The 21,030-nt window shown below is 43.4% G+C and overlaps 1 long non-coding RNA gene across 1 annotated transcript in view; it reads left to right on the top strand.

The window, feature by feature from the left end:
- Window positions 1-3,015: 3,015 nt before the first annotated feature.
- The window catches only part of LOC139078977 (uncharacterized), a 64,476-nt gene continuing 46,461 nt past the window's right edge, over window positions 3,016-21,030 (top strand). The window contains exon 1 of the long non-coding RNA XR_011532202.1: window positions 3,016-3,287. This is a non-coding gene — a long non-coding RNA (uncharacterized lncRNA). The remainder of the gene's footprint in view (window positions 3,288-21,030) is intronic.

Below are 21,030 nucleotides of genomic sequence, written 5' to 3'. Positions count from 1 at the left end.
AGATAAGCAGTTGGAGAGGGGACTTTTGGGTAAATTAATCTGCACTGTCACCTGCATACAGTGCCAGGCTTAAACCTCTACTGCCGGCTGGATCTGAGGTGACAGAGATTCTCTCAAGGTAGAAAGGCCTCTAGTGACTAGGCTGCCTTCTGATCTCAGCTTCATTGTGATTGTGATCTCACTCATTCATTCATTTGATAAACAAGTAGCAAGCAATAGGATATATTGGAGTATATGAGGAAGTCATTTGGTGTAAACCTAATCCAGCCTGACCTTGTTTTTCAAAAGGGCCTGACGTGGCCATTGAGTATGCATTATACATCTGCTTTAAGCATTTGCTATGTCCCAAAGACAGGAACAAATGGCCTTAAGATAAAGAGGCAACTTCCCCCACATTGGAATTTCCTTAAGGATGAGCATCTCTCCCTAGGCTAGGAACTGATTGCTGTGCTCAACTGCTCAACCTGTGACCACCCAGCTTGAGACAACAGACCTGCCACATGCTGTGTCCATCAAGACAGCAGACCTGCTATCTACTGTGTGAATAGCTGTGCTGTGCCAGCTAGGCAATCTCATGACTGTTGTAAAAGGGACATTCCTATCACATGTGATGTACGCTCTTTGTTCTAAGATGGTATATAACCACTTTGTATGCCCCACTTCTTTGGTGCCCTTCCTTCCTTGTGGAATGAAGGCCCCAGGCTAAGCTAGTCCTCAGATCTGGTTCCTAATAAACTCACCGCAATTTCGATGTATAGGTTGGTTATGGATTATTTCCTTGACACATTCATTCATTCTGTGCTTCCCGTGATCACTCTTCCTAAGGCAGGATCCCTCTGCTGATGTTGATCGAAGTACTCTTTTTATTTTCTTCCAGAGCCTCATACTAATCCACAGCTATTTGTCTACATGTTTATTGTCTGCCCCTCCATTAGGATGAGGACTCCTGGAGGATGTAGATCTTGTCCGCCATCTTGGCTCTAGTGTCTTCAGCACCAAGTACAATGCCTGCTCCAATATCTGTGGAATAAATAAATGAGTGAGCAAACACGCATTTCACTAAGTCTCTGTGTCTGACTCTGGGTGAGGGACAGGAGGTACAGAAGAAATAAGACAGAGCTTTTGTTTTTAACGGGCTTGCTCACAAGCTGAGGAAGCAGATTACACCACAACACAGAGCGATATACTGATAGAGTGGAACATGGGGAGCCATGGGGAGACGGAGGACTAACCCAGACTAAGGAAGAGGTGGGTGTCAGGGAAGTTTGACATTTGTGTTGACTCCTGAAAGTCAGCAAAAGTTTGCCTGGGACAGAGGTTTGGGAAGGACAGTCTAGGGAGATGAAGCCACATGTACACAAGCCCAATGGGGAAAGAATGGCAGATGAAAGGAAGCGTGTTAGTAGCTGGAGCCTGGTGTGCAAGGGAGGCCTGTAGACAAACTGGCCTCTTGGCAGGGTGGCTGGGTGTTCCCGTGTGGTTGGCTTTACTTTCTTTAGCGCGGGGCCAAGATGCAGACTTCAGGATGGGGTAGCCCCCTGAAGAGAGTGAAGCGCCGCACACCCTAATGACCCCGGTTCCTTCCCCTTGTGGCCTTTCCTTCTGCATTATTCCCAGGAGGCAGAGGAGGGAAAGGTGGCTTTGGGTGGCCGGGCAGAGGGGCCTCTGAGGCAGGCAGCAGGGCAGCACAGGGCTCTCCCTGAGAGAGCATGGCTTGCAGGAAGCAGTTCCCGCAGGGCCAGCGCAGTGTTGGGAGAACTGCGCCGAGTGAGCAGCTGCAGGAGGAGGAGAAACGCAGAGGAAGAACATAGGCTTTGCTTTCTGAGAAAAGGCAGATGATAAGCTTCCGGAAGCTTCTTTTCAAGACTGTGGATCCTCTTGAGCTAGAGCCTTTGGAGGTGCTGTTTGAGATGCAAGGAACAGAGGGTGATTGCCTGTTCAGTCCCCTCCCTGCCCCTCTCTCCTGAGAGTACTTACTGAGTGTCTATTGTGTGCAGGGAACTGTTCTAGCAGTTGGAAACGTGACATCGAGCAAAGCAGTCAAAGTCCATGCTCTCCTAGAGCTCACGTTCGAAGTGTGTGTGGGGAGCAGACAACATATAAGAAAAAACAGATGTGTAATGAAGAGAGCAATGAAGAAAAATGAAGCAGGGTGGTGTGTGCTGGTTGAGAGAAGGGGCCAGAGCTGGCCTTCCTGAAGAGGGGACATTTGAACAGAATCCTGAATGGAGTGAGGGAGAGAGCTGTGTGTGTTTGCGGGTGAAGCGCGTAACTCTGTTAGCTGAGGGTGCTGCATTCTCAGGAGTGTCTGGTCACCCGGGGGAACACGGCTGATGACTGTCTCCCATTCTGTGAAGGACAGAGAAGTCCCATATGCAGAGGGCATAGGGAACAGAGAATGTGAGATTATTATCTAGTGTAAATAATATAATGGGTATGTTATTATATAATTTGTAACATATATCATGTTATATTCTAATATTATATCCCATATTTTGTATACATTATATGTAATAGAGTGATGATAAGATTCGGAATAAATAATTGAGTGTTTTCTCCCTTTGCAGTTCCGTACTATTCATGGACTTAGTCTCTCTTCATTCAGCAGCATGGCTGTATCAGGCAGCGATTTCACAAAACACAGGCAGCAAAGAGTCAGATTCTTGGCTTTTGTATTTCCAAATAGGCTCACTTCATTCTTATAATTTCCCTGTAGAAGTAGGTATAATCCTGTCCAGTTTTGAGTTGAGAAAACAGGGGCTTAGAAATTCTTAAAACTTAAAGCAGAAACAGCGGTCTTAAAAGCCAAGGTTTTGATTTGCAAGAGTTAGTCGCTTTTAATAATCTGTTCAAAAACAATAGATTGTTAAGGGAAGAGCTGAGCACCCGAGCCCTGGCCCGGGGACTGGCCTGGAAAAGGACTCTGGGCTGAGCCGGTGTTAGGGGTTGGAATCTGAGACTCAAGGCCACTTTTGCTGTAGGAGGTGGCCACCGTGCCTCTGGAGGGGCAGGAGAGGGAGAGAGGGCCGTGCAGCGTCACAGTAGATGGGCCTCCGGCAGCCCTGCAGTCTCCTTCCGCCTGGACGGTCCACCAGGAGGGAGGACCCAGATATCCTCGGGGTGGTTAGGAGGGGCTCAGAATGAGCCTGTGTACCTCGGACTCCCGGATGAGGGGAAACAAAGAGACCCCTGTGGACCAAGGGCTGGAAACCGGCAAGTGGAGCCTGAGACTTTCTAGCAGGTGCCTGTGATGGAGCAGCGGTAACATGGACGGCTGCCACCCAGGGGTGAGAAGGAAGGGGGAGGGGAACGTGGAAATGATTTTCTTTAGATTTGAAGAGACTACTGTTTCTCCCTCAAGGCACTAGATTGAGTTTTCTGCCAACAGGCAGAATTGGTGCGTGAAATGGAAGTTGAGTTAACAGAGGAGTAAAGGAAGGCAATTTTTTTGCACATTTGAATCACGTAGTCTGCAAACTAAGCATTTTTACCCGCTACGCTGTTGACTAGGTAGCATGCAGAAAACCTGGGAGGTTTTCCAGCTGAACACTCATTATCAGTCTTTGTGTCCTCTGAACCCAGAAAATGTGGTAAATTCTCCTCTGATGAAAAAAGAGTGAGAATTTCCTTAGGCTTAAAAGCCTTGTGGTTCAAAGAGGGAAGCTGGTCTCCTGGCTTTTCTACGAACAGCACGGTTGTTATTTATACTTCCTCTGACGCCGGGGCCCTGCTCCCCGCTGCGCCCCCGCCCGCAGGTTCCCGGGGAGGAGCTCCGTTTCATCCTCACGGGCAGGTCTAAGCCTGGGGTTTGGAAAAGGGCACAAAGGAAGTTTCAGGTTAGAATGAGTGTGCCCAGGAGGTCGGGTCGAGGGTAGAAAGGGAAGAGAACTTAGAATCAGACAGACTTTGGCTCTGCTGCTTGCTGGCCGTGTGACCTTTGTCAAGTTCCTTTCCCTTTCTAAGCCTCTGATTCATCACCTCAACAATGGACATGTCTATTTTTACAGAGATATGAAAATAAAATGAGGTAGCATATTAGTTTGCTAGGGCCGCCATATGAAATACGACAGACTGGGCGGCTCGAACAAGTGAAATTGATTTTCTCACAGTTCTGGAGGCTGGAAGTCCGAGATCAAGGTGCTGGCGGGGATGGTTTCTTCGGAGGCCTCTCCCCTTGGACTGCCAATGGCCGCCCTCCAGCTGTGTGTTGTCTGTGTCCTATTCTCTTCTGGTAAGGACACAGGTCAGATTGGCTTAGGGCCCACGCATCCGACCTCATTTTACTTTAACTGTCTCATCTCTTAATACAGTCACATTCTGAGGCACTGGGAGTCAGGCCTTCAACGTGAATCTGGGGGGACACAGTGCAGCCCATAACAGTACCGCATGAAGGGGCTCAGCATGCGGAGATGCTCCGTTAACGTTAGCTCCCTGCCCCAGTTCTTTAGCTGTCAGTGTGAGACTCAATCTGTTAATGACATTCATGCTACAGAGATGTTCCCCTCTGAGGTTGCCCGTGGGCAGCTGGCTTGGAGGTGACATGATCAACTTAGGAGATTTAATAGAATTAGAAGATTTAGTTCTGCTGATACTTTTTAGATGTTTGAATTTGGAACAAACTCATAATTTCTCTGATCCACTTCCTGACAATAATAACTAGCTGACGGGGTAGATAACAGAATGATGACAGAGCAATTGACCCTAAAGTGTCTAGTACACTGCTTGACTTCTCTTAGGTGCTTCCTAAATATTTCTTTAATTGGACCTGGAGGCTTTTGGTAAAGTACACGACGTTAAAAACAAATGTAGTCCTGCAACCTTGACCTCCAAGTTCCACGCGTGAAGTGGAAATACCCACGTGGTATGGAAGACCCAGATTTGCCTCCCTGTTTCATACTGTTTCTTAGGTGACAAGCTCCCTAGGATGTGGAGGGCTGGGGACGCTCCCCGACAATTGCCACCTGAAGAGGAAGCTCCAGGTAGCTGTTGTTCTCCAAGGTTCTGAGGGAGAAGCTTAAAAGGTTGTTCCTGCCCTTTCACTCCTATTGTGAGGAAAACAGCGAGAGAGCCCTGGGGGCCTCCTCTCAGGCTTCTCTATCTTCTCCTAAAAAAGACACAGAATGCACCATCTCTAGAAGCTCCATAGGTGACTACGACTGGGCCTTCTTGAAGGCAGAGCCAGGCCTTGTGTCGGCTTCCCACAGGTGCCTGTCATGGTGTCTGACGAGTGCTCAGTGCTCAGTGTTTGCTGGATTTCCCTGTTGCTCCCTGAACTGCCTTCAAAAGTAGTAGGCATCTGTTTCTCAGGCATGCATAGTTCCCAGAACCTTCTCCATCTCCATAGAGATACCGTCCTGGCAAGGGCTCCCCTCAGTGCCAGAACCCCATGGGAATGCAGAGGGTTCTGTGGAAGAGGGGAATTCCAATCTGTGTGCTCTGGCAAGCAACTGTGGGCACAAGAGTTGGCCTGTCATTGCTTGGTGATCTTATTTCTTTCAGAGCCAACTTTTGCTTTCTATTTTTGTTTTCTTTGTCCCTTGAGGCCTTACCCATCCAAACGCTCTTGTTAATGAAGGCCAGAATGCGAACTGAATCAAATGGCTTTGGGTCCACAGGGGATTGCCCGCACTCTGTGGGTGAGAGACCAGTGTGGGGAGTAAATCACAAATCCACTTCTCCTGCTTTTAAAGCCTGGCCCCGAGAGTTGGTGGCCAAGCATATTTAAAGGACATACCTGAACAATCCCGTTTGTCAAGGTTTTTCTCTACAGTCAGCACAGATGCTTTTAGGCTCCCAGGACTGCCTGGAATGCCCAGTGACGTGAAAAGGAGAATGATTTCATTGGATTTTTCCCTTCAAAGGAAAATTTGGTTTGTGTGTGGTATCCTAAATAGCGCTTTCTTCTTATGTTTAGAAAACCTCATTTGATTACAGTGATTCCCATTGAGTGGTCAATATTGCCTTTCCTGAGTAGGCAAATGTTTATTTTAATCATGGTATTTGTTAGCAAATGGGAAGTCATTTTTCTCCAGAAAGTCAGTTTAATTGAGATAATGTTTACATGCTGATATAGCGTTCCCAGGAAAATAAATGGTGCCCACTGTAGTTTCCCGACATATGTGGTATACATAGATTATGGGTGGATGAGTGGCCCTGCCTCTGCTCTGGAATCGGGTGTTCTTATCCTGGCAAGGAAAGGGACTTTATTCCTACAGTTATGATAGCCAGATAGTCATGATAGCCACATAGGAGGGCACGTTACAGCTCCTTGCAGATAACAAAGGATAATATTAATGGCGCTTTGCTTTTGATGTATTTATTCCCCATGCTTACTCAGTGAGGTGAGTCCTATTGACTTTCCGATGGTACAGATGAGGAAGCAGGCTTGGGGAAGGTTAGTAGCCTGCCTAAATTCCCACGGCCAAACTGAGATTCAAACCCAGGTCTAATCTGACGATAAAGCTGTGCTTTTAACTGCTACGCTCTCCTCAGCTCAGTGTAGTGGTCATCTTATCAGTACATCTGTACAGTAGTTCTCGAAGTGTGGTTCTTGAACCAGCATTGTTAGCATCACCCGGACACTTGTTAAAAATGCAAATTCTCAGACTACCCCGAAGCATTGAATCAGAAGCTCTGGGGGCTCAAGCTCGAGTATCTCTGCCCCAAAGGATTCTAAATAGGTGGCTATGTAGCCTCTGTGTTGAAACTTCCAGAGACAATCCTCTTACTATCCCATAGGGCAGCCATTCTCTCTGCTCTGCTTGTTTTAGTCCGTCAGTTATGAGAAAGTTCTTCCTTATATTGTAGTGCAATTCACTTGTCTTCCTTGTTCACTCAATGGGTCTGCTCCTGCCATTTGTCCCATCAACAAGATAGCTGAGGGGCTGGCCCAGTGGTGCAGCAATTAAGTGCACACATTCTGCTTCTCGGCGGCCTGGTTCGCTGGTTTGGATCCCGGGTGCGGACGTGGCACCGCCTGGCAAAAAGCCATGCTATGGTGGGCCTCCCACGTATAAAATAGAGGAGGAGGGGCATGGATGTTAGCTCAGGGCCAGTCTTCCTCAGCAAAAAGAGGAAGATTGGCAGTAGTTAGCTCAGGGCTAATCTTCCTCAAAAAAATAAAATAAAATAAAATAAAGATCTTATAAAAAAATAAATAAATAAAAAATAAATAGATATACAACTTTGTACCGGGGGGCTTTGGGGAGAAAAAGGAAAAGTAAAATCTTTAAAACAAACAAACAAACAAAAAAACCAAGATAGCTGAATGTAGCTGTTGAAACTCACATGATCAAGAGCAGGAAATTGCTATGTGTTAAAAAGAGCCTGTCTGATGGAACACGTGCAGTTTGAATGCCAACTTCCTTTTTTGTACATGTATCACAGCTGCTCTATTCTTTGCCCCATGAGTAAGATAGAAGGGGAACATTTTTGAAAAGGAGAAAGAAGAAAGACTGAGGAGCCAGAGCTCAAGGGTCTATTGGTTTTCTAGGAGGTAGTCCTTCTTGCAGTCCTGGGCCTGGAAGATATTCTATTTCCTCCAAAGTCATAGATCAGACATAAAATCCCTCCTGATGAACAAAGTGGATCATTGAAACTTGAGTTTTCAGAGATGGTGAGACTATGCTGGTTAGAGACTAGGCTGTTTAGGTCAGAGTGGCAGGAGAGTTCAGAAGACTGGAAATCAAATGTGATGAGTGGATGATTGCATCTGTGTTCATAGGACCAAAGGTGGGGTTCATGTACTTCTTTCATAACCTGGATACCCTAGAAAATATAACCTGGTGACCCCAGAAAACAGCTTCTGTGCTACTCCTGTATTATGTACCATCTTGGGAAAAGACCAGTGAGGGAAAAGGGGTGCCAGCCAGGGATGGAGGGAAAGCCAACACAACAATGCATTATTGAGTTGGCTTTTACTAAGTATGACTACTTGCTTGATTCTGCTGGACTGACTCTGCAAAGCTGGATAACTACATCTTAGGACAGTTGCTTTTGGGAAGAAAGAGAATTCATCCTCTGGCTTCCATCTCCCATCTGTCAAAGGTTTACCCACAGAGTACTAACTTCCTCAAACTCTTGGTCACACATATTATAGGCTCCATGTTAAGTCCTACAGCATCCCATGCCTTGTGGTCAACAGGATAAGAGGCAAGAGGCACTTGGTACAGGCACCAGATGAGGCACTGTCAGGTTTTCCCTGTATGAAATTGGTCAGAACCCAGGCAGAGCTGGTGGCTACAGTGGTGGCCGGAGCAAGAGTCAAGTGAGGCTGAGAGAATCTGAATGGCACAGAAGAGTGTTCTCATTTCACAGAAGAGTGAAATGGCATTAGAAGGGTGTTCTAATACAACACCCTTAAAGTAATTTTGAAAAAAAAAGCATCTTTTCACGTTATCAGGTTAATGTCTAAATTCTTTCATCATTAGTCTGCATAGTGACAAAGGATATTATTCCCAGCTTATCATAAATGTTCACATTTTAAAACAAAAGTGGGTTCTGCTTCCAAGTGTGGTGGATTAAGACTCTGCTGGATGCCTGTCCTCCCTCCGTCTGCACGGAAGAGCTGCAAAATCCGGACAGAGTACAAACCACTCTCTGAAGAGATTGGAGAGTGAACAGAAGGTACAGACTCTGGAGAAGGTCACGCTTTCTTGGAGAGGGATGACTAGATTTTACAAACAAATTCCTGTCTCTGGGACATTTGCCCTGGGGCTAAGTACGGTCCACCTGCGGCAGCAGCACATATGACAAAATTTGCAATCCTTTAGGCCTAGAAAATAAGAAAAGTGAAGTCAGAAAACTGTAAATACTGAAGAGAGTGAAGAAATTCTGGAAGGGAAGGAGCCAGTGAGGGAACCTTCAAACGCTATCTACCCACATCTCTGACTGGCTCCTGAACCACACATGGACAGAACAGACTCCAAGCAGCCAGCCAGAGACAAAAAAGACCTGAGGAGAAACCAGAGGCGACGTACAGGAAACAGAGTTTGCAATTCAATCCCAGCTAAGGAACTCCTGCTAAAACAAAGCAAATGATGCTCTTTGGAGAAAAATAACAGAATCCAGATTGTCCACGACATAGCACTCACAATGTCTGGGATAGAATTCAGTTACCTGTCACATGAAGAATCAGGGAATTACAGTACATTCTCGAGAAAAGAACATGAAGCAGGCCCAACCTCAAGATTAAACAGATGTTGGAACTAATAGATGAAGATTTTAAAGTAGCTGTTGTAATTATCCTCAATGAAGTAAAACAAAAGTTTCTAATGCACGAAAATCTCAGGAAATAGCTAACTGTATTCTTTTCAATATATCCATTTGAATTTAAATACTATAATGATTAAATGTTTAAAAATTGCGTAAACTTTTTTTAACTGTCAGAAATTTTACATTGTTCTTTTCTCCTTGAAATAAAATTTTCATTTCACTACCTCCCAAAGATTTTTATCCAAATGTAAAATAATTTTATGGTTCAAAGTATTTTACTGATCATTCTGCCATAATTCTTTCTCTTAAAAGATATTTAATTTTTTTTTTTTTTTTTTTTTGCTGAGGAAGATTCACCCTGAGCTAACATCTATGCCAATCTTCCTCTATTTTGTATGTGGGTTGCTGCCACAGCATGGCTGCTGAGAAGTGGTGTAGGTCCACATCTGGGAACCAAACCCAGGCCACTGAAGCAGAACACACTGAATTTATCCACTAGGCCATGGGGCTGGCCCCTAAAATTTTTGTTTTATGTACTGGTATAAGGTTCTAGGTGTTCAAATTCTATTTAAAATTGTCATTCTCCGTAGTATTACTAGTTGATTGGCCAAAGCAGCATAGATACGTTACAAATTTTGGAAAAGTCTTCAATGGAATAAAATTTTATTGCAAATGCATATCTTGATGAAGTGCATAAGGTTATTTTATTTTTTCATTTTGTTTATATGTCCTTGGATGAATATTACTTATTGCGAGTGTAAGCTAACGTTCATCTTTTTTTAGGTGTAAATACTGAGAAACTTTATTCACATAAATAGATAGATGAAACTGAAAGGGGCTTTATCAGTAGCAGTCAATAGTCACTACTCACCAAAAATGATTCTGAATGATCTAGCAACTAACATTTTCAATTTTGTAGAAAGCAAAGAATTGGAAACCACCTTATTTGTGAAGATTCTTTTCCCTAGGTCATTAAAGACACTCACTTTCTTATCACACAAACAATATTTAAAAGTGTCACATTGTTTGGTTCCCTGGAGGTTTTTTTCAGACTGTGGGACAACACACTGGAGTAATTTTAGAATGGGCGGGAGGTGACTTTTCCTTTCATTAAGTTGGACAAGGACGATGAGTGTTCAAGGAAAACCCAGCCTGAGCAGCCATTCTCTCCCCGATATCAACTAGGAAAGGGTTCAGACAGAAGTTGAGTATCTAGAAATTGATTCTGTTGAAACTGCACTCTAGGGGGCTGGCCCGGTGGTGTGGTGGTGAAGTTCTCATGCTCCGCTTTGGCGGGCAGGTGTTCACAGGTTTGGATCCTGGGTGTAGACCTACACACCGCCCATCAAGCCGTGCTGTGGTGGCCTCCCACATGGAAGAACTGGAAGGACTTAGAGCCAGGATATACAACTATGTACTGGGGCTTTGGGGAGAAAAACAAAGAGGAAGATTGGCAACAGATGTTAGCTCAGGGCCAATCTTCCTCACACACAAAAAATAAATAAATAAAATCAGAATACCAGAAGAAAACCAGCAGTTTCAGTGAGGTTCAACTGGGGACTTAGAAGGGGAAATGAGAAGAAACCATTTAGAACTGAAGTAGTGATGGCACATGACTGAGTTCACTGAGTAATCAATTGCATAGTTACTTTTGACAATACTGGTGCAGAAAGAAGGGTTCCTCTTGCTGTGTCATGTGATCCCTGAGTTGAATGGAGATCAGACCAGATGACCGCTGAACATCCTTCCAGTGCTAACGTCCTGTGAAAGAGCACTATGTGAATGTTCATAGCAGCATTATTCATAATAGCCAAAAAGTGGAAATAAATGAAATGTCCACAACTGGCGAATGGATAAACAAATGTGATCTATCCACTCAGTGAAATATCATTCAGCAATAAAAAGGAATGAAGTACTGATACATGCTACAACATAGGTGAATCTTGAAAACGTTATGCTGAATGAAAGAAGCCAGACAAGAAAACCCACACTATGTATGAGTCCATTTAGATGAAATGTCCATAGTAGGCACATCTATAGAGACAGAAAGTAGATTAGTGGTTGCCTCAGCCTGGGAGTTGGGGAGAAGTGGGGTGACCGCTAATGGGTACAGGGTTTCTTTTTGAGATGATGAAAATCTTCTAAAATTGATCATGGTGATGATTGCACAATTCTGTGAATATAGGAAAAACTATTGAATTGTACAGTTTAAATGGGTGGATTGCAGGGTATGCGAATATATCAATAAAGTTGTTAAATTTTAAACAAAGAACATTATGAAAGAAATTTTAAGAGAAGGAAAGAGCTTGGGTCCTGGCGCAGACATAGGATTGTACTGTTTTGACAGAGGAGAAGGCCGGGAGTAAGAGCTAGTACTTGGGAGGAGGGGCTGACTGGAACACAGCTCTGTGGGGCGGTCAAGACAGACCCTGGGCGTGAGGACAGTGGGCATTTGGCGGTGGGTGAGGATGCCGGCGGGGGGTCCAGAAATGGAAAGCAGCCCTGGTGGAGAGCACCGAGGAGACCCTAAGGCGGACTCTCTCTGCGTCAAGCTTTGCCTTTGGCCAGATCTGCGCTGGGGCATGTCTTTCTGAATGACCCCGTCTGCCCTCTGCCCACATACCCTTGTGCTGGCAGCTAAAGGCATAATTTTTCTCTCGGTTCTTTAAACTCTTGTTAAAATGTCTGCTTCTTCCCCAGCTTCTGCATCTTTTGACATAATGCATTTCTCCTCTGTTCATTTTGTGCTTACCAGGCACTTTCTCCCTCGGCATAGGCTGTTTCTTTTCTTTTACTGTTATCAGAAAGTCAGCTTTTGACTTTTATATTTCCTTTATTTTTCCCTTTGGTCCTTTGTGACCATATCATAAAGGTTTATTGTGTATAAATGTGAAGATTCAGTAATACGCTTAAAATGAGGGAAACCAGCGTTGAAAAATTGTATACAATAAAAACAAGGACAGAGCAATCTGATATTTATTTTCAACAATTTACACAATAAAGAACTTGAGAGCCACCTTGAAAGTTTTTTTTTTTTTCCTGTATCCTCACTGATTCTTTAAGGCAGTAGGGGCATAGGTTAGGTCTTACCCAGGGTTTGCCCAAATTATCCTCTGGCTTTTTACACAACTAAAACCAACGCTACATTCCAAATTCATCCATCCATTCATTCGCTCATTCAACAAGTGTTCATTGAGTATCTCTATGTGCTAGGCACCTTACTGGGTGCTGGGGACATGACCATGGAGGGGGAGAGTGCTCCTGGCCCTCATGGCACATACAGTCCAGCAGGAGAGACAGATGTTAAGCAAATAATTACACAATTTCACAAATAATTATATAATTAAAATTAGGATGTTTTATAAAGGATGAATATAGAGTATTATTATAATATGTAACAGGGTTCCTTCTTTCTTGCATTTCTTCCTACGCTTACTTGGTAAAGAAGCTCATAAAAATATCAGAAGAGAATTTCAAATTACTGAATATTTTGAAAGACATTAAAGTTTAAATCTTTCAAGTAAGTGTTTTAATTTACTCAAGTAGAGGTGGCCCTAGTTTAATGAACAGATCACTCGTAACACGCAATAATTAAAAAAGTTTTAGTGACTTTTAATTCAAGTATAAGCTATGTCAGGAAAAGTGTGGTGATCGTATGTATACAACCAACGGTTTTTCACAAACTAAGCTCACCTGTATAACCAGAACCTAAGCCAAGAAACAGAACATGATTAGAACCCCAGAAGCTCCACACATGCCCATTTTCATTCACCAAAGTCAGCTTACAAGAGGTCTAGTATTTCTGTGCACTTGAAATGTGCTAGTCCCAATATAATGTCTTTTGTAGATTCCATTATTATGTGAGGAGCATTTTGTTTTCCTCTTATGTATGTTAAATTATTCCCTAGAAATCTAGTTGACACCATTCATTTAATTAGCAAACCCTTCCTTTTCAGATAGCCAGAAAGTAACCCTCAGCCCTGCCCACATAGGATTCTTGCAGTTCTGCATTCCTGGAGATTTTCCACAAGTGCAGGAAATTTCCATGATGGCAGAGGCCTTGAAGCTCACGAAGAGAAGCAGGGAAGTGGCAGTTTCTCTGGATGGCTGTGTGCCAGGCCCTTAAGCAAACTGCGCCAGGATTTCTTAATCTGTTGTTCTGCATCTCCTCCTTCCCCAAGAAGACGGTCAGCCCATGTGCCTTTCCTCTCTGCCCTTGCCACAGAGCCCTCCTGAAGGAGAACGAAGGTTCACCTGCTAATTTCTCTGAATAGTAGAGGGCCTGTGAGCATTTCTTAGGTGACTATAATCACTCAAAGCTCTGAAGACATTTACATCTAGTATTTGGGGCACCATCTCTGTGAATTCTTGGGGCTTCTGGCAGGGGACTGCAGGGGTTTTAAAGAGTCTGGCTGGGAAAAAAAGAATCTGAAGGACCCTGGGAGAAATAGGGACAGAAAGCCACCTACTGCTCAAAGGAGGTTTGGCTTTCATGGAACAATACTTAGAAAGTTTGCGGGCAGCTACTTCTGGTTTTGGAGACCAATCTAGGCCAGAAGGTAGGATAAGGAACCAAAACTCAACATTGTTATCAACTGTTCTAGAAGCTGCGGGAGACAAAATGTGTCGGCGAGGTTACACCCACCAGGACCTGCGCCTGTGAGACTGGGCTATTTAGAGGGTAAGGTGGCTGAGTACTTATTATTATGGTGCATCTGGCATCGCAAACGGCTGTGCCAAGTTTTCTCCCCCTCCTCCAACCCTAACCCCAACTTCCTGTGTTTTCCATTGTGGGGAGACAACTTCGCCCTTTCCTCTGCTGAGAATTTTGAGGCCACCAAAAAAGACCTTCCTTATTTTCTCTCACTTCCCTCCACGACCCCTCAGCACACACTCTTTTCACATGTCCTAGGTTGATTTTTTCCTGTGTCGCAAAACAAAACCCCTTCCTGTGTCTCAAAGCCATTGTCTGTGCTTCTTGTCTGGGACTGTGTTCCTCAGTAATTTAATCTCTCCCCATATTTTCCTTTTAAACTTTTATTTTAACGGTTTTCAAACACATACAAAAGCAGAGAGAATAGAATGATTCCTTCATATACCCTTCACTCACATTCAAAAATTATAATCATTTTGCCACACTTTATCATTTTTTTCTATTTTCGCAGTAGTGTTTTAACGTAAATTTCTTCATTATCTCAAAAATGTCTTTTTATAATTGGTTTGTTTAAATCAGGATTCAAATCAGGCTTCCATTATATTTGATTGCTGGTCACTTCATTTGTATCTAATCAAGAACATGTGCCCAGGCCCCTTCTCTTTCCTGCCGTGCTCTTGGCTTGTTGAGGAAAGCAGCTCAGTTCTATAAAATGTTCCATAATGTGAATTTTTCTGATTGCTTCTTCTTGGTGTTAACTAGGTACTTAGTCTCCTGTATTTTCTGTAACCTGGATATTAGATCTAAAGGCTTGACTAGCTTCAGGTCTGCCTTGGCCTCTTGCTTCCTTTGTTTTGTGGTCTCTGTCATACACAAACGGGTCCCGACTATTCATTATAAAATGTTTGCTTGCTGTCTCTTTGCTCTGTTGGCTTCTGTCCCACCCCTCCATTGCTTCAAGGATAGAGCAAATAGTCTGCATCAATTTTCTCTACTTGTTCATATATGTTTTTTCCCCCTAATTCTCATATATGACCTCGGCCCCTACTGTACAAAAATAATTCTCTCAGAGATCACTAAATGTTCTTTACCAACAAAACCCAATGACTTCTTCCTAGTATCATAATTAATGATCATCCACCAGGTGCCAACCCCAGCTTGCAGCCTTTAACAATTTACAAGATGCTTTCCCTTACCGCTCAGCCTTTAGTCCTCTTCCTTCCCAACCTCCTTCCTCCTTTCTCGACTTTCGTCTTTGCACTATTTATTACTATTTATTTCTTTTTCCATAATGCTAAGGACAACTTTTCTATTTTCCTTTGCTTGTTGCTTTTTCTCCTCCCACCAATGAATATCCATGATGGTTTACAAAGTGCTGTCCTTTCCCGTTCTTGGTTTCAGGAACCTCAGGTTTTCGCTGGTCACCTTCATGTGACGGCTCGTGTGTCTGTACCTGCAACTCTAGCCAACCTCACTGAGCTCCGAGCACAAGTCTCCTTTGTCCCGCTGGGCAATTTTATCTCTAAATGATTTATCAATCTCTGGAACTCAATCGGTTTCAGTCGTATTGTCATTGTCCCTTCAGACGACCTGCTTCTCCTTACTCCCCGTCTCCCGTAATGGTACTCCTGTAAGTACTTCCGCTTGAAAGTCATTTTTCACTTCTCCCTTTTTTTTTTTTTGCTGTCATTTCTAAGAAATTGATGGCCTGGCCCAGCCTGGTCTGCAGTATCTGTCCCAATCATTTCTTCTTTTCCATTTTTTCAGGGCCCATTTTCTCCATTTAGACTTCTCAGCCTGTTTCAGACATTGTTAATCTCATGTCTTGATGATTCTATTTAAACTTGAGCTGCCACTGCACTCCCTAACCCTTTCCCTGATTAACTTTTCTCCGCAGCATGCATCACCATCTGTCATACCATATATTTTGTATATCTATTTTTTATTGTCTGTCTCCCTTGACTGGAATGTAGGCAGGGTAGGATTTTTGTTTCTGACAGATAGGAGGTACTCCACAAATATTTATCATTCAGAAAATGTAGAGCCTACACCATATAATCAAATTCAACTTACACAATCTTTACTATGTAAATTTATTATAATGCTAATCTGATTTTCTGCACTAAATTGTAAGCTCCTTGAAGAAAGAATCCACATGTCATACTTGTGCTTTACTCTATACGCCTCTCCTTCCTCATCCCCGCTCAAAGACACTTATCTCTCTATGCTTTTTGGTAGTTGACTTGGCAGATGTGACTTAGGTTGTCTTCCCAGGTCTACAGGATGTAGAGAGGGAAACTGGAGTGAAGGCAGGAGCCAGAAGAAGGAAAGAGGGAGAATGAGGGAAGACTTAGCAGCAGGAATGAACTGGAGAAGGGCCTTGAAGACTAGTGCGTGTGTTGGGAGATGGTGTAATAGAGGATACAGAATGGCAGTGGTATTTTGAAAATGGACTTTCTGTCTGCACAGGCCCACAAGTCTAGCTATTCTCTAGCTTGTCGGTCTCACATCGTTAATGTTACTCAAATCACACACCCAGCCTTTGGGCTTTGCCAGTCAAATTGTCTGCAAGTTAATCTAAAAAGAGAAGAGAAATTAGAAGCCTTTGTTGATTTCCATCTGATATCATTTCATTCTGCCTAAAAGACGTCTTTTAACATTTCTTATATCATGGGTTTGCTGATGATAAATTCTTTCAGCTTTTGTATATCTGAAAAGCCTTTATTTCACCATTGTTTTTGAGAAATATTTTTGCTGGGTATAGGATTCTAAGTTTATTTCAGTAAAGATGTTGATCCATTGCCTTATTGCTTTCATTGTTTCCATCAGGAAATCTACTGTCATCCTTATCTTTCTTTTTCTCTATATGTAATATGGCCCTTTTCTCTGACTCCTTTTACAGCTGATTGGTATTTCGGTTGTTACAGGTAGTAGGCTAAATTCTGTTACTCCATCCTGCTCAGAAGCAGATGTTTGCCTAAACTGTATTTTGAGGAATACTGGTATCCTATTAGATAGTCATGGCTTTTCTGCAAAGATAAATTTTCATGATTACCCAAGCTTGGGATTATTAGCCTAAATAAAGTTAAAGATGTTTCTTGACTCTAGGACTTTCCAAATATTTAAAATGTTAATGTTGTTTAGAATTCCTAAAAGGAAGAATTTGGTATGTAACAGTTCCTAAACTTATTTGATCAAAGAATTTGCCCAACTCTCCTTCCACTTTTTTTCTTTTTCTTTTCTTCTTTTTTTTTTTTTTGTGAGGAAGAGTGGCCATGAGTTAACATCTGTTGCCACTCTTCCTCTTTTTTTTTGCTTGAGGAAGATTGTCCCTGAGCTAACATTTGTGCCACACTTCCTCTATTTTTTATGTAGGATGCCACCACAGCATGGCTTGATGTGTGGTGTGTAGGTCCACATCTGGGATCTAAACCTGTGAACCTCGGGCTGCCAAAACCAAACATGTGAACTTAACATTAACCACTTCACTGGCCTGGCCCCGACTTCTTTTTCTTTTTACAACTTATTGACAATTGCCATGGAACACATTTAGGGAGACATTGTCCTAAAGCAATTTTCTGCAGGTTTTTATGTTTTGAGATTATGTTTTAGAATTAAGGATTTTTGCCCCAAACATCAAGGATAATGACATTTATACTGATTTATTTTAATTTGGTGATATGATGTTTAGTTAAGAATATTTAATAATTGAATTTAATTCAATAAGCATTCTTACTTTCCATAGTACATTGTGATATGTATAATACAAAGAAAAATAAATCCTTATCTCTTTCCTTCCTTGAGGATATCTTGGAGTCAATATATGTACAAAAATAACAACAATACAAGGAAAAGAGTACTAAATGTCTTGAAGGTATGACATAAACCTTTGTGGAACACATATGATTAAATCTCCTCGTAATCAGAAGACTTTACTTCTGATTAGGAGAATGCAGAAGACTTTGCGGCTTTGAGGTAATCTTCTATATAGGGTACTTGCAAATGAAATGGCTTGGGAGGGTATGAGGAGGGTTGATTCCAGGAAAGAGAAGAGCCATGTGATCAAATGCCGTATAGCAAAAAATACATGGTGTGTTAAAAGGCACATGGAACAGGTTGGTTTGGACTGGATCCTAGGATCTATGTAGGAAAGCATATCAGGCTTGCTTGCAAGGAAGGTTACCACCAAGTCATGGAGGATTTTGAATGCCTGGTCAAAGGTATTTTTCCTTTTTTTTTTTTTTTTTGGTGAGGAAGATTAGCCTGAGCTAACATCTGTGCCAATCTTCCTCTACTTTGTATGTGAGATGACTCCACAGCATGGCTGATGAGTGGAGTAGGTTTGTGCCTGGGATCTGAAGCCGCAAACCCAGGCTGCCACAGTGGAGCGCACAGAACTTTAACCCCTCAGCCACGGGGCTGGTCTCCTATTTTTCCTTTTATTTAGTAAGTAATGGGACACCTTTGAAGGCTTATGGGCAAGAAAGTGAAAAGATTAGAGCAGAGCATTGGAATCCATGAAAGAAGAGAGAGTTGGATGAGAGGGGGCAAATATGGAAACCAGTTAGGATGCAATTGTTTAAGAGATCATGAATATGAACTAATGTAGCAAAAGAACTTTCCATGAGAAAGAAGTGGAGATTGGAAATATTTTCAAGTGATGTTTCTTGAGTAGGATCCATGGGGTATGAAAATAGAATGAAAGGGTGAAAGAATTTGAATTTTCAAATATTCACAATAATTGCAAATATTTGTTGCTTACCTGGCAGTAGTTGGAGGGCTTTACATCTCAGTCTGCATGCTCAGCATCTCCTCTTGGATGTCTAACAGTCATCTCAAAGTTACCATGTATCAAACTAAGCTCCTCATGGTGATGGTTCTCCCCAAATCTGCTTTTCTCTATCTTTCCCAACTCTGATAACAGGAGATCCTTCCATCCAGTTCCAGACCAAGATTCATCCTTGAGTTCTCTCTTTTTTTCTCACACCTCACTTCTAATTTGTCAGTAAATCTTGTTGACTCTACCTTCAAGATGTATCCAGAAATCCACTACTTCTCACCACGGGCATTGTCATCACCCTGGTCTAATCCACCATCTTGTCTCACTAGCGTTGTTTCAACAGCCCCCTAACTGGTCTCCTCTCTCCTGCCCTTGCCTCCCTTCAGTCTGTTCTTGATACAGGAGCCAGAGTGATTTTGTTAAAGCGTTAAATGATTATGTTAAACCTCTACTCAAAAATTGTCCGAATAAACACTCGCGTCCTTAGAGCGACTTACAAGGCTCTCTAGGATCTATTCCCTGCCCACTCCATTGCTTCTCAGGTATCATTTTCTCTTCCTCTCTTCCTCTCTCACTCTATTCTAACCACCTTGGAACCCTTGTCCCTCTAGTTTGCCATCTCAGGGCCTCTGCACTTGTGGTTTCTTCTGCCTGAAATGCTTTTCCTTCAGATATCTGTGAGGTTCATGTTTTCCTGATTTGGGGCCTGTGTTGTAAGAACACTGTATTTAAAATTCCAACCTGGCCCTCTTGCCTTCACATTCTCTTTTCCCCATTACACTGTTCTGCTTCCCCACCCTCGCAGCCTTCAGTGCACTTATACCTTTGGGCCCCTATTGGGAACATGCCCTACAAAGTGGAAGGAGGCGGGCCTGGAAAGGAAGGCGGAGAGACTCCATGTTCTCCCCCAGCTGGATCCACAAGTACAGAAGTTCCCCACGCCTATCCGTCATCTTTAGCCAGCCTGCTTCCTTAGGTTAGCATCTGGGAGTGAGTAAGATGGGAGGACTACGAGAGGTTTCAGCACAGAAGGACATTCGGGGGGAGGGATTTGAATCAGGCTCTTCCAAGGTGTGACCTTCAAATGCCCTTTGAACTCTAGATACACCCCCACAATCTACCTAGCAACCATTTCCACATTCACACCTCCGATAAGACATTTTTTCTGTGCCTTTGCAGCTTTTGCTGAGCTCTGTAAAAGGCAGCAGTGAAAATCTCATAAGCGTCAGATCAAAGAAAATTGGGCATGACCTCCCAGCCTGTGGGAGCAATGCTGCTGAAAACAATGAAATGGTGTGGCACGATGCCTGCAAATAGACACACACAGGGCCCCTTTCCCAGTCACCGCTGAGCTGTGGCTGCTGGGGCTTGGGGGAAATTATAGGCCAGGCACAGAGGAGGCTGATGAATTCACCTTGGCCACACTGTTTCGATGACTGTGCAGATGTCTCTGGCCTGGTGGCTAACAAACGTGGCCCACGCAGAACAATCTCTTCGAAGCCTTGTGAGTCATATTGATTTCTGGATGTTCTGAATCTTTGGAGGTGGCAGGTCCAGAAATCTGTGTTTGTTCCAAGCTCCCCAGGAGGTTTTCTACAGCTCGCTGATGACTGCTCCGTGGACCAGTGTATGAAACCCAAGGCTCTTCTCATTCTCCTTTAACAGCTATTTCTATGTACTTTTCGCAGCTAGTTGGGTGTGAACTAAATCCTAACCACAAATAATCTTGTCCTGTGTGAGATGGAGGGGATGGTTTCTCCTTGTTCCTGGAAACCTGTCTTTTATAGAAGCTCTGTTCCTCAGGTGTATGCTGTGTATTTACCCAGAAAGTGCCCGTAGTCACCAACTGTCCCCCGACATGGCCCCTAGACATGAGCACTTCCACTTTCTCTCCATCACAGTGGGATGAAGGGGTATGTGGTGGGTGGGGAGTAATAACTCTGGGAGGCATCAACTAATAGGGATCCTTAAACATGGCTGAGTATGGTGCAAGCCCATGACTTGTTTTAGGATCTAATCAGGGAGAGTGTAGCTTGATGGGTTACTTTGGTAAGTGGCTTGGGGAGAGGGCAACATTCTTTAGAATCATGCTCCAGTAATAAAAGATGGTCATCAGTTGCCTTTTTGGGGGTTGAGGAAAGTTTGGTTAGCTGCAGAGTTTGGGGGAAAAAGTGCTGTATGGGATCTCAAGGTTTGAGGCTTGGGTTCCATAACTCCTTCTCCACCGTCCTTCCCACGCATGGCATTCCTGATCTCTTCTGAATAGATGTTGAACAAATATGGTCTGCCAGGTAGTAGACTGCAGTGGGGAATCAGAGAATACAGACTTTAGACCTGATCTTACTGCCAACTCTTCTTGGTGGTACTTTCTTTAATCTTTCCA

Source organism: Equus przewalskii, chromosome 23 (genome assembly GCF_037783145.1).
Source record: "Equus przewalskii isolate Varuska chromosome 23, EquPr2, whole genome shotgun sequence".
Lineage (NCBI taxonomy): Eukaryota > Metazoa > Chordata > Mammalia > Perissodactyla > Equidae > Equus > Equus przewalskii.
The sequence above is the reverse complement of the archived record's forward strand: the minus strand, read 5'-3'. Positions and strand labels throughout refer to the sequence as shown.